This window comes from Buteo buteo, chromosome 3 (assembly GCF_964188355.1).
Source record: "Buteo buteo chromosome 3, bButBut1.hap1.1, whole genome shotgun sequence".
NCBI classification, from domain to species: Eukaryota; Metazoa; Chordata; class Aves; order Accipitriformes; family Accipitridae; genus Buteo; species Buteo buteo.
The window spans coordinates 20,893,794-20,910,357 of record NC_134173.1 but is presented as its reverse complement, the minus strand read 5'-3'; the positions used below and the strand labels follow the sequence as shown (position 1 = coordinate 20,910,357).

Here is a 16,564-nt window from a genome sequence, read left to right as displayed (position 1 = left end):
TTTGACAATGGTGCATTTTCATACTTCTGTTGACCTTATGATTTTTTCTTCTGGTATTGTGTTTTTTGAGCAAGTTTATATGAGCCCTTTATTCACCAGCAAACGCTAAATGGCTGCATTAAAAAAGATTCTGTTAATAATACATAAATGTATAGCAAGAGGACTGTGGTTTCCAGGACAAAGTAATTTGGGGGAAATCCTAACTCTCAGTATAAATAATATTTGATTGACCCGTTCTGTGTACACTAAAGCATTTTGATCATGCCTTGCAAGCAAACAAGTGAATGCTTTTATTTGATATTAAGTAGTATTAAAGGAGATGGAAGAATAAAGAGGAATGCTACATAGAAAGAGGAATAAAAGCTATAGATGTGCTCTGAGTGAAACACTGTCATTTCCCATACTGGATGCTGAAAGAGTATTCATTTTACTGAACACTAATATGAAAACTTTCTTTTTGTTACACTGTTCATTTAAGTAGGAAAGGAAATCACTGGCATTTACAACAAGCATCATGACTCTAAAGCATTGCTAAATAAAAGCTAATCTGCTCAAATGGATTACATTAAATGACATAAAGAAACATTAGAGTCACTTACTGGGCTCTACAACTGAAAGCAGCAACTCTTCAGTCAGGAGGAGTATAAATGCCTTAGCCTAAAACAGTCTCAGAGAGCAATAGGACAGATGTCTAAGGCATTATAAAAATGTTGAATTTGGGGAGAAATTACCATGGGGAAACCAGGCAAGGGCGAATGAATTAACTGTGTTCTCACATCTAGAGTTGAATCTGTTTTTAAGATTAGTCTCCGAGGGTAGTAGAAGCACAAGGCCAAAATCTCATCTGTATTTAACAGTTGTGCTAATCCTGAACTGTGCAGAATCTTTTATCTACGGCCAGATTTCCTGTGGGAAGAGCTGTACAATGTCATTCTGCCAAGGCTTCTATACCACCTAATCCTACCAGCACTGTTCCCAGTGCAGGGAGGAGGAAGAGTTATACCTTCACTGACAGAATAGAAGGTCAGCCTTGTATTTATCCACAGAAGTCCTGAGAAACTGGGGACAATGCCACAAACCTGACTGTTTTTTCTGTATCTGCCTGCATATTCTGCACTGCTGATTAGAGCACCCTGCAGAGTCTTTTTGTAGAGAAGAAAGGATGAAAATGAACACAGACAGTAATCTCCATTTCAAAATTGCTGGACCAGGATGCACTGCGTTTAAGTTGTGGAAAGAGCCAATAGCATTGAGAGACGAGAATTATGTTGTGGTTATTTTTGCTGTGGTCCTGCTCTCCCACAGCAGAGTTGGCAGGAGAATATGTGTCTGTGCCTTGGGTTGCTTAAGTGATAATGCTAGGCTTTTCAGTTGCAACTGAAGCACAGGCATGTGCTACTTTCCACCAAGTCTCCCATGAAAGCATAGCATCTGGCAGAAGGAGAAAATGGTCAAATGAGGCAACATCTTAAACCACCTCAGTGGATCTGTTTGAGCTAGTCTCTCCATGCTCTAGGTTGTATCCCCTGGTTGAATAGATTAAAAACTTCATATCCTTTGTGAATGCTTTAATGAGCAGTAAACAGTTTTCAAGCTTTGAATCAAAAAACTTGTTGAAATTGGCTTGTGTATTCATTCAGCTGCTTCAGCAAATATTTTTCTTTCTCTGCTGCACACAAACCAGCAGGTTGCAGAGCATCCTTGAAAAAGGGAGAAAATAAGCATTCTCCCTCTACTTATAAATCACTCATTTTAATACATCTATTTGCTTAATTCCCTAGCCCAATTCAGTAGTGAGTTTTCAGTGCACAGCTTTGTAGAACATAGAAAGATCTCATTCTTTTAATGTTAACATTGTGTCATTAATCCATTAGCTGATCTCCTGCTCTAAATACTACTTCTTCATTTCTGTGTAATATCCAGGCTCCTTGATCAATTTGCATGTGCATATTGTTTTTCATCCATGAATAGGATCTGTGCAACTTGCCATAGTTACACACGTGAATGCTGTTACATTTGCAGTGTCCACACCTCATGGACACTCTCCACAGCATAGTCACAGCATTGCAGGAGTTTATGGTTTACTAGAAAATATTGAAATAGAATCTTGCTTACCTGTAATCACTTTTTCTTAGAAGAAGTGATATTTTTTTTTAATTTGTAAACCCCTGAGGATATTGCAGCGTATGTGCAGATCTTTATGTTGTGATTTTAAATCTATAAGCTGTATGTTAGTTTTTCTTACCTTTTGCAAACTGTGCATCCCGAGGAATTTGCAGAGAATAGAATGAAAACCACTGCTCTAGGATGCAGCGTCTTATATAATAAACATAAATTGGGAGTTGTATACAGGAGAATGAGCAATGATGTATCTTATCATTTATGTATGGATTTAGATCTGAGGAAATCTTCCTATTTGTTAAGTACATCACATTATTTCTCAAAGTATTTTTTTCATTGTACTTTATCTTTGTGTAGCTACTGATCTTCTTCAGGGCTATTGAGGAAGAAACCTGTGGTTTGCATGTGGCCCTGGATTTCTTTGAAAGAGAAATGACTCGGGCAGCCTCTTGCACGAAGACTGCCTCTTTATCTGTTACTCCATTCCTTTTAATTCCAGTATGGTATTTTATCATATTATATCCAGCAACTCTGAACATTGTAGAATGATAACAATGTAGTATAGTATTTCTTAAAAAAAATAACTTGAATCTCAAAATTACTTAGTGGAAATGACATAACACATTCATACCATGTAGCTTTAAAGAACTAGTAATATCCCTGTTAGGTCAGAGTCTGCCTTCCTGTTTTCTTGGGAATCCAAGTGAACTGGTCATTTAGACCTTGCTAGATCTATTCTCTACCTAATTTGTGAAGACCAGGTAATAGCATTGTGTCATATTCTGTAATAGGAAAAATAACTAATTTGTTTCTTCTTTGCACTCTGGCTTACATAGGAAGGAACCAGGTGGAACCTGGTGGTTCAGGTACTGTCAGTGACTTTACTGGAGCTGAAAGTGTGTTGTAATGAATCTTTCCATTCTAGTCAGAAGCAGACCTAAAATTTGCAAGCAGTAGCAGGCTTTCTTTGAATATCAGAGAGTCAGGCATACACTTTCAGAAATGCTACTATTGCTTCTGATAAGATGGGCTGTGTGATCTCACAGGTTGTTGCATATTGGTTTGCATGTGTTTAGATTCCTGGAATTTCCTTTTGTTTCTTCCTTGTTGATCTGTACTTCAGTACTATTATGCATCAGTATTTTCTTTCTCTGTGACAGATTGAAAAGAAAGGATCAGTCAGCTCTGCCATGGCTTTCAGTTTTGAGTATTTCCTTCAGATCCTCTCTAACTTCATTCTTTCTTTAGACTAAATTATTTTAGACAGTTTTACTTTCTTTAAATTCTTTTAATCTGTGAGAAGACTTTACTCCTTTTTCCATGGTTTCCAGTTGTTTTATAAATTGGCCTTAGCAACTTGAAAACTGGTGAGTTAAATGGTGTAATATTGGCTTGTAAAAGAACCTTGCTTGCTGTACCAAGATATTTTTATCATGTATTTATGAACTTATCATTTTTCTGTGTTCTTTTTAAAAAGAAATTAAGCAAAGAACATAAAGCTGATTAAGAAGCTTTGAAATGGTCTTTGGATTGTTCCAAGTATCATAAATGTAAATTCATTGAAAGTATGTTTTCTGGCTTGGTACCAAAATATATTGCCATAGTTTCAGCAAAATTTGTTGAAATAGAAAGCACTGTGACTAGAAAACACAGTTCTTCAGACAATTAAAATCTTATTTTATGATACAATGGCACATTTTAGCCTGCAATAATAGATAAGATTGCTCAGTTCTTATAATTCACTACTATGCATAGGATTTCAAGGTCATATTATTTGATTTGGACTAACTTTGGCTCACAGCTGTGCTTGTTTACAATCTGGTCACATTGTATTAAGTCTTTGGTCATTCATCTGACTCCACACTCAGGTAAATCGAACAGATGAACAGAAATGTATTTATTAAAAAGTCTTAAAATAATTTATATTCCACTGCTGGTGTTTTGTGAAAAAAAACCTGGCTTTCTAAGATGGTAGGACCACATCTGCTACAGTTTGGCACTGAGAAACTGCCAATCTGACTGAAACAAAGACTTTTAGAATCAGCTGATAGTTCTCATCTATTTTTATACCATATAAGGTGATCATTTTGCATACCATCTATGATATCTAACCTTTAATTGTAATTGCTGTGTCCTTGTGCTTGTTACAAATTTCTAATTACTAAATTGCAGTGACATCAAAGAAAAAAATCCTCAGATAAAGAAATCTTTAAATTAGTTAAGTCAAAAAAATCAGCAGCAAAAATCTTTCATCTTGACCTAATTTACTTAAAATTCTATGCCTGATGCGAAGATTAATAACAGGTGGCCTTTTAGGGAGCACTCAGCTTGAGTCTAATGTTCTAGTTGTTCTTTTATTATCCCAAACCTCTATAACTAAAGGATTTTTTCACCCTACCCTTTGTTCACAATATGGGACTGTAATTGAGTTCATATTTCTCACCCAACCTTTCAGCTGTAATTAATATTTTATTATATCAGATTTTATCACTAAATAGCCTAGCAGCAGGGTATCGAGCCACACACAAGCTCCCACACACGCGTACACACACAAAAGCAATAGTGACTTATTGATGTCAGGCAAGTTCCATGTAATGAGTTATGGTTGAGAGAATACAAAATACATTCATGCTACCCAGCTAATATTCCAAAGCAATTTAGGACTGATCTTATCTTGATCAAACCAGGACAAAGAAAAATTAAAGTTACAAGAATGAAATATTCAATGCTGTGTTATTATATCAAACTTGTGGCATCTAACAAAAATTGTGCAAGACCAGCTATTATCTATTTTCATTATTATATTTTATGAGCAACAACAGTTTAGGTCATACAATTTTGTACTAAAAGTTACACACTGTTCTCTGAACTTTGCTAAGCACAAACACCTCCACAGCATGACAGATGTAAAAATGTGAGCATTTAAGTTGATATGCTATTTGTCCTTTAAAGTGGAATAAACCAAAACACCTTCCTTTCACTGCACTGCATACTGAGGGGGGGGTTGTTACTCTAAACTATTCTGATGGAAAGAAGGTGCTTTTAATAAAAATTTTGAAAGATGGAGGCAGTCTTATCATATAAATCACTGTAAAGAAAATTGAAGAGAAGTTTCCTAAACCTAGATAACTTTGATTATTGGTGGGTTTCATTATAAAAGCCCCCCACATAATTTGGGACTAACTGGCATTCCTATTCCCTGCAGGATTTTACACAAATCTCCCTCTCCCTCTCTGTCTCTCCCTCTTTTCCTCTGTGTCCTTCTCTCTCTCCACCTCCCTCTCACCCTCTTCCTCCTTCCCTCCATCCCTCCCTGCTTTGAATAGGTGATTGCTGGGAAAAAAAACTCAAATTAAGACAGAGGTCACCAGCAGGATAGTGTAAAAGAAGCTCTGTACTTGAAATAGCATGTTAATTCTTTGATATCAGCAGAAATAGCCTCTTGAAACATCTCTACAACATTTTTTTTTAAATTAGTTTTACTTGTTTGTATACAACAAAGTCACCCAGATAAAGAATAGGCCCATCTTCCCCAAGGGAGAGCTCTGTTGTAGAGATGAAGAGGAGCAAAGACTCTTCAGATGGCCAGGAGAGGAATTACAGTGTGTTTCTGATTACTGAAAACCATAGTCTTATTGTGGTAGGAAGGATGGACTAGAAGATACAGCACTGGGGCTCAATGCAGATGAGTCCATGCTTTTATTTCTGGTGCAGGTAGGGACAATCTGTGTAGTTTTCTGCAAATCAATATATCATGCTCTCACCATTCCCATCTCTAAAATTAAAATAAATGGAAATAGCATTTTCCTCTCTAAAGGAAAAGAGGAAGAGATATCTATCTATGGTTGCGAACAGCTTGGCAATGGTGAGGAGTGTCATAATAAGCAGCTGTATGTATTGCTAACTGTCTGGAGACAATTTTTTTTTTTTTTTTTACTCACCTTTTCCATGATGCCCACCAGAAGTTCTCAGTATGGTGGCTTTGTGGAATATTTTGTGGAATTATTATCCTCACAGTCCATCCCTGGTTTTCATTCATTTTAAAGCCATGTCGTGAGCAGACTACAAAGGAAGTAGGAGGCATCCCTATTTTATACTGCTCTGTAGTGAAGTTAGTCTCAAAGCCCTGGAGAATCTGAAGCCTTAGGTTAGTTCAGTTTAGACCAGCATCATTTAAGTTAGTGATACTGCTGCTTGGGCTTTAAATTAAGAGCATAAAGCCTTGTGGAGTGAAATCAATAGTAACTGGCATCTAGAGGGACTGAGCCCTGAGATTCGGTAGGAATAAAAATTGTTCCCTGGTAAAATGTGCTATATAACATATCCAAAATAAGAATTAAACTTTCTGGAAAAACTAAGTTAAAGTTTTATACCTGATTTTATCCTGGTTTCCTAAGAAAGCAAGGCTTATGCATCATACTGTTCACCTGTATGTTCCTTCCTTTCCTCATTAATATTGGACCTCTTGGAAATGTTCAAGCACATATGAAATAGTTTAAATTTTGCATAAATAGTAAGTTTCTCCCACATTTTGGAATCCCTGGATACAGAGGAAGGACACAGATTAGCATCTGTGCTGAAGGATAGGCTGTGTTATGGTATGAACTAGTTAGTTCATTTCATTTGGTCCAGCAGTAGAGAGCTACAATTCACATACCAGCAAGCCCATATGTAGCCCAGAAGCAGCTACAGCATGTGTTGCCTCTTTTCCAGCCAATATTTGGGAGATACTAGAAGGAGCTGAGCATATTGAGGATGGGAGCTGGGTATCACAGATGATATGAGGAATATAGATGGGATTACAGCATGTTCTTGGGTACACATTCTGAATTTCTCACTGTAAAACTTGCAGCATCTTAGTCTATTTATAAGGCTTTGAGGCATCATGTTTCAAATGGCATTTAAAGAACCCAGTACTGCATCAATGTCAATAGGATATTGTTGTCCCATATACATGAAAGAGATATCAGCAGAGAAGTTTTATGTTTGCCAAAAATACAATGGTGACATACCTATTAGGAAGCCTATCAGCTTATGTATACCAGAGTTATTTTAGAAGAGGCCAAGTATCAGTTGGTAGAGCAGTTCAAAAAATACTCAGTAGATCATTGTGAGTGTAAAGAGATCTTGTATCAGTCATTCTTGGATAAAAAGCACCCCCCCCCCAATCTTATAAAAGTATATGATATGATTTCATAACTATATGATGAAATATAATAATTTTATAAATTGCATGCATTATATTTGTAAAAGGTGTTTGATTTCATAATATAGTTATGAACTATGAACATTTACAAACATATTGCATGTAATTTATAAAAAGTAACTGACTCTAAGTTATTACAAAATGCTTTGTTTAAAGTATTAGATAGACTTCATTTTTATTTTATCTTTCCTACTACTACTTTTTCTTTCCCTTCTTGTTTATCAATGGTGATGGTACATCTCAACCTGTTTTCAGTATATTATCTGTTCTTTTATTTTCCTTTTATTTTCTTCTCCTCTCCTTCTCTACATTCCTACCCTGTGTAGTCCTTTGTATTCTTAAATGTTTCAATCTTTTTCTGGTTTCGTTTGCTCAGTTTTTCTTTCTCTTTTCACATGCAGTTACTTATCTGCAAACCAATACTATTTAAATGTGTTCTTACAGTGTCTTCTTTCTAAACACTTCTTTTCCTACAAAAAAAAAAATATACTGCCAAATCTCTGGTGCCCTCCTTAGCTTGTCACTTGCAGTCTGTATTTAGTAGCTCGATCTCATTGCTACAGTATGGAGCACATTAGGGGAGATCTATAATCAAAGATGTATTTTGCTTGTCCAACAAATACAGTTAATAGCTGAGAGAATTTATGTATATAGAGCCAAATGCTCTCTTGCCTTCTATTACTTACACCTGTAGAAAATGACTTTGAAGTCAGTGTGAAACAGTACCATTATAAGTAGGTTTAATTTTATTTTCATTTTGCACTCACTTTATCCTGTGCAGGACTACAGAATATATACAAAATCTATATATTTTCTTGACATTTGTGAGTTTGAAGAAAAAGCAGCCAAATACATTAATCCATATTAAGTATGGAGAGCACAAGCCACAGAGATGTTGTAGGTGGTTTAGAAAAAGTATGTTTCTGATTATAATGTTTTTTGTGGCCTGCAATATTTTAGAACTTTTTTTTTTCAGCAGAAGAAATAATAATTAAAAACTGTACCTTCAGAATTACAAGGGGATGTATATGTTTATCTGTATAGGAAAAGAAAGGGTAGAATTATGTTTGGAAAAAACATTTAAATCCACGATGAACATGTAGTGGCTATCGCTTTACCACTTCAGAGCCTATCTGACTCTTCTGCAATTAAGATATTATGTGGCAAGTGTTTCCCTTCTCAAGGGAATTGAATGTGTTGTCATATCGTCCCCTGGTGACTGTCCTTGGAGGAAAGAACAAGGAAAATATCTTTAACTTCCAGTGATATAATGCTCCCCATATGAGAACCATTGGGATTTCCTGTATAGATCCATAGGAATGCTAAGGAGAGGTTTGCTTGGATGTATTTTTCCCAGAAAATCCTCTTTGTAAATACTGACTTTTAAGTCTTTGAGATTGTCTATACAAAAGAGTTGGGCAATCACAAAGCAGCTTAGGAGTTTTACATTAAAAACCAGATACCATTCCCCAATGGACTTGGGTCTGTGAAGATAAAGCTTATTACGACACCTGAGACTTTACATTTGGCAGTATCTCTAGGGGCTGAACCTAAGCTGTCTTATCTCCTCCTTTACAGCTGTTTAGGTATTTCTGCTTTGATTGACCTGAGAAATAGGGCTCCTTGCATGACAATGGAGGTGCTGTATAATATTAGTCCCTCTTGTGTTCACTCTAGGTCTGATTCTGAAAGATTTGCGGCTTTCTCCAATTTGACTTTTCCCATGAGCTGGAAATTTCAGGTGCCAGTAATAGTGTTTCCCAAGAATGAAGACAGACCCTGCCTTGGAGAATCTAACCAGAGTTACCTCTTGACTTGCAAAGCCAGTAAATAAAGCCATGTGTGGACGTAGAATCATTCCATTCAAGCTTCAACAAGCTGCTAGCACAAAGTATTTTCTTTTCTTAGTCCCTTTCCTACACTTTGGAAGAACCAAGTGTCCCACAGACTTAGAAACCTGCCAAAGATTGTGGACCTTCTGTTTGCATAAAACGTCCTGACTCCAAGTAAAGATGCAAACCAAAAGTTATAAGGATTTAAGACTCCCTTCACTCGCAAAAAGAAAAGGCAATACACCTTTAACACTGGTATGTCAAGCACTTAAATGTGAACAGTTGCAAGAATTTTGATTGCTTCTGTGTTGCCAGTATTATTTGGAACATTGCCTAGTTCACCTTCTTTTTTCCCCTTTATAAATTAGGTCTTAGTATGTTACTTAAACAATACTTGCATCATTGTTGGTATTGGTACAGCAGCCTTAATTTGGAGGTTTTGTTTGGTCTGTTTGCTTTTCTTTACTGTAAGTTCTGTATTTTCATATCTGAACCTTATGTTTATGCAAGGGAGTTTTTTTAAGCTTCTTTTTTTTTCTCATTTCAGAAGCTATAGCAGGCAAGGCAGTATTTTGCTTAAAGCCCAGAAAATCTCTGATCTCCCAAATCAAATATTCCTGAAATAGAGGGAGCTACCTTGAACAGGCTTCTCTGTCATTAGTAGGCATACTCATTTGACTTTTTGCTAATCAGAAACTCCCTGGTCTTACTCCTACTCCATAAAATCCAAGTTTATGGAGTCATTAATCTAATCCCTATCCCACCTGTAACAATGCCAATTCACTCTCAGAAAAAGAAAAAAAAATCCAAACTCATACAGATTGCTTCATTTCTAATGCTTGGGCAAGAAAAGTCACCCCTCCCAAATAAACTACCCATTTTGTGTCCTTACTGACAAGACTACCTTTGTCCTGAGACCATGCCCTCTCTAGGAACAATTATTACCGCATCCAGTTCTTTAAGTCTATAAATGTTGATCTTGAATATAGCAATGGTCTCTGTTTGATATGCAGACAAAACACAGTTGAGCAGTGTCTGCTTCCTCCTTTGACAAAATGTGCAGAATTCTACAGTGGTCAGAGGGACAGGACTACTGTTCAGCTGGTTCTCTAGCTTCACATCTGTACCGAAAATGACTGCACATGGAGTATATTTTGTTGAGTATATATTATGTGTTGCTAGAACTCCTGACCCACTGGCAAAGCCCATGTATCTATGATGGTGAGACAGCTGATAAATCGGGGATTGTCATTATCACCTTTGTTTAATGCCTCGTATAATAAATGTACAGACTCTTATTGAGTAGGAGGAGAGTGAGTGGCAATTTCTTGTAGCCTTCTTCTATTTGCCTGCTAACTGTAAATTATTAATTCCTGTCCTTTAAAGAGCAACTTCCCTCTTCCATTTCAAGGTATGTGTTACATATAATTTCTAGTACTGCAAAATTTTAAGTTATGGGATGAGTTAAAAGAATCTAGTGCAATATAAGGGCAGGAAGAAATAGATCAAAATCTCCAATGTTAATCCATATAGTTCTGTTATGAACACGTCAGAGACAACTGATGACAGAGATGAAGAGGAAGTTATGTTGCAGATTATATCTAAAAATTGTCCAAAGATTGTCTTTTTTTAAAGAAGCAGTGTTAAATAATAAACTTGTTACATAACGTATGATGAGCAAAGATATATGAAGCTTTGGATGCGAAACATGAATGAAACAAATGATACTTTTAAAAAGTGCATATGGCTTAAATGGCAGTACAACAGAAAAACTTTCAGTGTCTGTAAAAGTATTGGTGGAATTGTGGGGACCCTATAGACTGTTACGGTTTGAGCAATCAAGTTCTTCGTGGACATAAAACTGAGATAACAAGGTGGGGTTTGGGTTTCTTAATTTTCCCATCTATTGGAACTTCAGTGTTTTAGTAGAAGAATGCAGTGAAGTGATTCTAGCATATAGATGAAGCAGGGCTATGGAAATAAGTAACTGAAATAACGGTCAATACGTAGATTAAAGGTTATTCTGTTGTTTGAATCTGTTAGCATTAAAACAAAGCAAGCACGTAAATTGAGATACAGACATAGATCTATAAAAAGTACTGGTTCTATATGTTTACAATAAAGCATGAGACTAAGAAGGGACTTACAACAATGAGCAGAAAACTTCAAATTAGGCTCTACAGTGTTACCATAACAGTCTGAGAAGATAGCCCAACAGTTTACACAGCTGATCAGGGCACTGTTAGTGGAGCTAACACCTTTGCAGGCTTTGTACATTTCCTAGGAAAAAAAACCAAACTATTTTTTCAAGGTTAATAAAAAAGAAGGTCTTGAAGAGGTTTTAGGTTTCAACAGTTGAAGCAGAACAGAGGGAATAAGAAACTTTACCATTCTCATGTTACAGCTGGAGAACTGAGGCACAAAATATTTAATTGACTTGCCTAGGACCACACACAACAGTTGTATTAAGACTGCCTACTCTTACTCTAGATTCAGGTCCTTAGGCCATCTTTCTTCTGTAAAGTAATTTTTAAAAAATTCTTTATGGCTTCAGTTAGGCGAAACATCAAGACTGTTTAAGAGAGAAAAAATAGAGCTGACGTTTCAATAATGAAGTAATAAAGCTTGTTTTCCCTTTGCTTTCAATTTGGAATTACTTTTGGTGGAGATGTAATTACAAATTCATAAGTTTCAATTGATAAATACCTAGATTGTACATGTTAAGGACTTCTGTATTAAGAATCCTGAAGTCCATGCTTCTATCCAATAGTCCCTTCTTGGAAAATTATTTTGTCACTTTAAATGAGACTTTGATTAATTAAAATTTCATTTACTGCATTCCAGTAATGTGGACTAATGTCGTGATTCAGCAAGTTACTAAACCCCGTAATTTCATGTACTTAAGAATAGATATACATTTGAGTCTTCTTTTGAATTGTTTGAATTGTTTGGTTCATTTCTCTAAATTTTCTTAGCATCTTTGATTACTGTGTTAACATTTTTTTTTCCTCCTTTCATGTCTTTTTTTTCAACTCTGAAAAAATTGGTATATTTAGCAGATATTGACAGACCATTTTAATTTAAGCAACTCAATTTCAGTAAATATCTGAGAAGCCTGGTATGTCTAATTTCTAACCAAAATTACAGTCCTTATTGTGTTAAGATCTGTATCTCTGCTTAATCATTTACATTTGGAATTCTTTTGGAATTGTTAAAATAAAAAGTAGCTTAAAAATTACATCAAATTTTTCTTTTCCAGACACCTTTTTTAATCCCCAAATTAGAAATATTTGAATCCTAAGGCAAAAATAATTCCCATATCTTCATTTCTTGATGCAACTGTAAGTCTCAGTCTATATAAAAGTAGATTTTGTGTTCAATTTCCAAGGTATTGGAATTTTATGGTAGAACTGTGTAATGTGGATTAAACTTAAATTACATTACTTTCCTTCAGAAAGATCAATATAAGTTCTACCAATAGTCAATATGTTTTCAGCACCTTTCACTGTAGCATAGATTTTATTTTTTGGATTATGGGTGGGAAGACTTTATTCTCTGAAACACGGAGGTGTGGAAAAGGAATAATGCAACTTCAAACAAGCAGGAAATCTGACTAATACCTAAGATGAATAATAGAGTCCTGGTGCAGTGCTAGCTCAATTCACTAAGCTTCAACCCTTTTCAGAGTAGGCAATTCAGCTGTTATGTATTAAAGAAAGCAATTTTAATAGTAAGAATTAGAGGAAGCTTTTGGATTGTAATTGTAGTTAGGTTAATTTTGTAAAATTCATTAGCAAGATGGTCTCATTTGTACAAATGTAAAACATATCATTCATAAAGTTCTGTCAGGTTTCCATTGACCCAGGTGCCTATAATGTGTTAATTTACATCAGAGAAACAGCAGTGTGTGGAAATTGGGCAGCAGATAGGATTTAGTTGTTTTTCATTAGCACTTGGACTTTGATAAAGGGGAACAGAAAAGAGCTACTTGACCTTTCAGTGCTTAAATTATTAAAGAGCAAATAGATTTGAGGTCCAGATGCTTGCAAATCTAATTTGTCTTGTGGAGTAAGGATGAAAAGACATTTTGAGTTTGAAATTGCTCCAGTCTACTTAGTTCTTTCTTTAATGTATCTGAAGATGAATAGATGCCAGGCATTTAAAATGTAATATACAGGGAGTAGTGCATGTAGTATAACTAACATGAATTTGCTAGAGGAAAAGGATAATTTTAATGACAGATTTGTTTCTAAACTATCTACAAACTTTAGCTTTAATCACTGAGTGAAAAATGTAAAGAATCTTCATTTCAACCAGTACTGAAACAGGTCATATTACCTTGTGTGGTCTGAGGTCACTCCTCAGTCCTGCTGCAATAAAAAAGGTAGCAATACTCTCCTGAAGGCAACAGCCAAATAACTTAGTTTACTATCCATCATGCTTTAGTGAAACTGAGGGATTCTTATCTTTGCTGCGGTATTAGGCAAGTGTATCCAGCGTCAGTACCTTGCAAGAATAGATGTTTACATCACCTTCTACTTTTTCTCCAATACTCCATTTAAATTTGCATATTGTAGATTCACTGTAAATTAGTAGTTAGAGGAGGCAACATGCTCTCTTCAAAGTAGCTTGGAATCCCAGTTCTAAGCAACTGTGTTTTTTTCTAGAAAATTAACTGCTAAAATCATGTCAAACATTGATTTGGAAGAGAGAAAAAAAGATTCTAATGTAGGTATTTCATGGCTAGTTTTTACAGATCAGTTCTTGTAGGATCAAAGAAAGGTTGCCATGTATTGACCTTCATTTACTACTCAGCATGGAATTAATCAACTAATGAAAATCTTTCTGCTAGATGTGTAGACTTTGTTGCACAGAGCTGCAAAATGTACAGACAGTAGCCTTCAAGTAGACCCTCAAGATACTCATCTCCCGTGCTGTACCAAACTTATACATGTTTAGATTTCTGTGTGGCGTTCAGCATCAGATTAAAACATCTAAATTTAGGTGTCCACTTGTACGTGTCTACATGTGAGCTGAGTATTTAGTTATTATGGTCAGTGGAGCCCAGAAAGCAATTAAGTTGACCCAGAAGTAGACATCTCCTTGCTGGTCAAGTCTTTAAGATCTGTTGCCTGTACTGAGTAGCTCTCCAGTGACTGCAATGGGAGTTTACAGATGTATAAACAACCTCATGAAGACATTTAAATTCAAGTGTCTTAACATAAAACTAAATCTCCACTGTGGTGAAAGTCTAAATCAGGCAGAGGAAGAGGTATTAAGCATTCTCAGTGTTAACTTTCTGCACATTCTTTGTCAGCATAGGAAGTGCAGCATCTGGAGATGCTACATCTTAAAAACAGTGAACAGGGTCTGTTGCACGTGAGCAGTAGGTCTGGTAAAAAAATAGTAAGATGGCCAAGAGAACTGGCGTTTTTCTGCCTCTTGGTGATATTCACCTATGAAGGCTCTGCAGACCTAGCATCGTGCTGTCATAGAATCATGAAGTCATTGAATGGTTTGAATTGGAAGGGACCTTTAAAGATCATCTAGTCCACCCCCCCTGCCATGGGTAGGGACATATTCAACTAGACCAGCTTGCTCAAAGCCCCATCCAACCTGACCTTGAACAGTTCCCATGATGGGGCATCATTCAAGCACACAGCATTATCTAAATGTGCAAAGGCAGCTCGAGTGTAGAAGCAGTATGTTAGTGTCATGGTTTAAGCCCAGCTGGCAACAAAGCACCACGAGGCCACTTGCTCACTCTTCCCCAGATGGGGAAGAGAAAATGTAATGAAAAGCTGATGGGTCGACACAAGGACAGGGAGGGATCACTCACCAGTTATGGTCATGGGCAAAAGACAGGCTCAACTTGGGGAAAAAAAATCAAAATCAATTTAATTTATTACCAATCAAATCAGAGCAGGATAATGAGAAGTAAAACCAAACCTTAGAACACCCTCCCCCCAGCCCTCCCTCCTTCCTGGCCTTAACTTCACTCCTGGTTTTCTCCACCTCCTCCCCACCAGCAGTGCAGGGGGACAGGGAATGGAGGTTGGGGTCAGTGCATCGCACCTTGTCTCTGCTGCTCCTTCCTCCTCAGGGGCAGGACTCCTCACTCTTTCCCTGCTCCAGCGTGGGGTCCGTCCCACGGGAGACAGTCCTTCACAAACTTCTCCAATGTGAGCCATTCCCACAGGCTGCAGTTTTTCACGAGCTGCTCCAGCATGTGTCCTTTCCGTGGGCTGCAGTCCTTCAGGCACAGACTGCTCCAGCGCGGGCTTTCCCATGGAGTCACGGCCATCTTGGGGGGCCTCCCCCTGCTCTGGCGTGGGCTCCTCTCCCCGGGCTGCAGGTGGGCATCTGCTCCCCCGCTCCCCTCCATGGGCTGGGGGGGGACAGCCTGCCGTCTCACCACGGGCTGCAGGGGCAACAACCTCCTCTGGCGCTCCTCCTTCCCTTCCTTCTTTACTGACCTCAGTATCTGCAGAGGGGTTCCTCTCACATTCCAATCTCCTCCCCTGCTGCAGGTTCCCCTTCTTAAATCCGTTCTCCCAGAGCTGCTACCACCATCGCTGATGGGGTTGGCCTGGGCCAGAGTCGGGTCCGACTTGTAGCCAGGGAAGCTTCTGGCAGCTTCTCACAGGAGCCACCCCTGCAGCCCCCTCCCCCGCTACCAAAACCCCACCACACAAACCCAATACAGTTAGTCTGGTTGTGCACTGAGTCAGTAAGGCTCCAGAGAGTGCAAGAGCTGGAAAGCTCTATGCCAGTGCTTAAAGCAGCTTGAGTCTAGCAGAGGCCCAGCAGGTGCAGGAGCTCGCTGGCTATGACTGCACAAAGTCATCTCTTTTATTTCTAAACCAGATTTGGCTCCAGAAGGGGAATAGCCATAGCTGTGCAGTGATATGACTAAGGCAATAAGCCCTGTTGGGTCCAGACGCAGGCCTGCAGAGGCCCAGCCCAAGTGTCCCTGTACTTTGGGCAGTCTTCTGTAAACATAATCATCAATGTACAGATGACAAAGTGGGAACAACATGTCAGTAGACTGTGTGGATATTTCATCTTTAAGAAACATAACCTACCCAGAGATTGCTGTTCTTTATGAATTATCAACTTGAAAGGTCATAAATTGTTATTAGAGGTAGATGATGTGCAAAAACAGGGACTCATTGCCCCTTTAACATCAGTTACCTATACTGACTTTCTTACTGGGATTCAAGATTCCAGGAGACAAATAATGACTAAGAATCACTGGTCCCCAGTGATGCAATAAACTTGTAAGCCAGGCCTCTTTAGAGACATGGACTTCCCACTTCACAAATTTGAAACCACTGACTCAGGCTTTTACAGGAACTGCAAGGGTATAATGATTACACTGTTTGCATATACAGCAGAAATCACA

At 37.6% G+C, this 16,564-nt stretch overlaps 1 protein-coding gene across 10 annotated transcripts in view; it reads left to right on the top strand.

Annotated features, from left to right (window-relative positions):
• Positions 1–16,564, top strand: part of PTPRM (protein tyrosine phosphatase receptor type M) — a 502,188-nt gene that overhangs the window by 291,839 nt on the left and 193,785 nt on the right. The window lies entirely within an intron of this gene.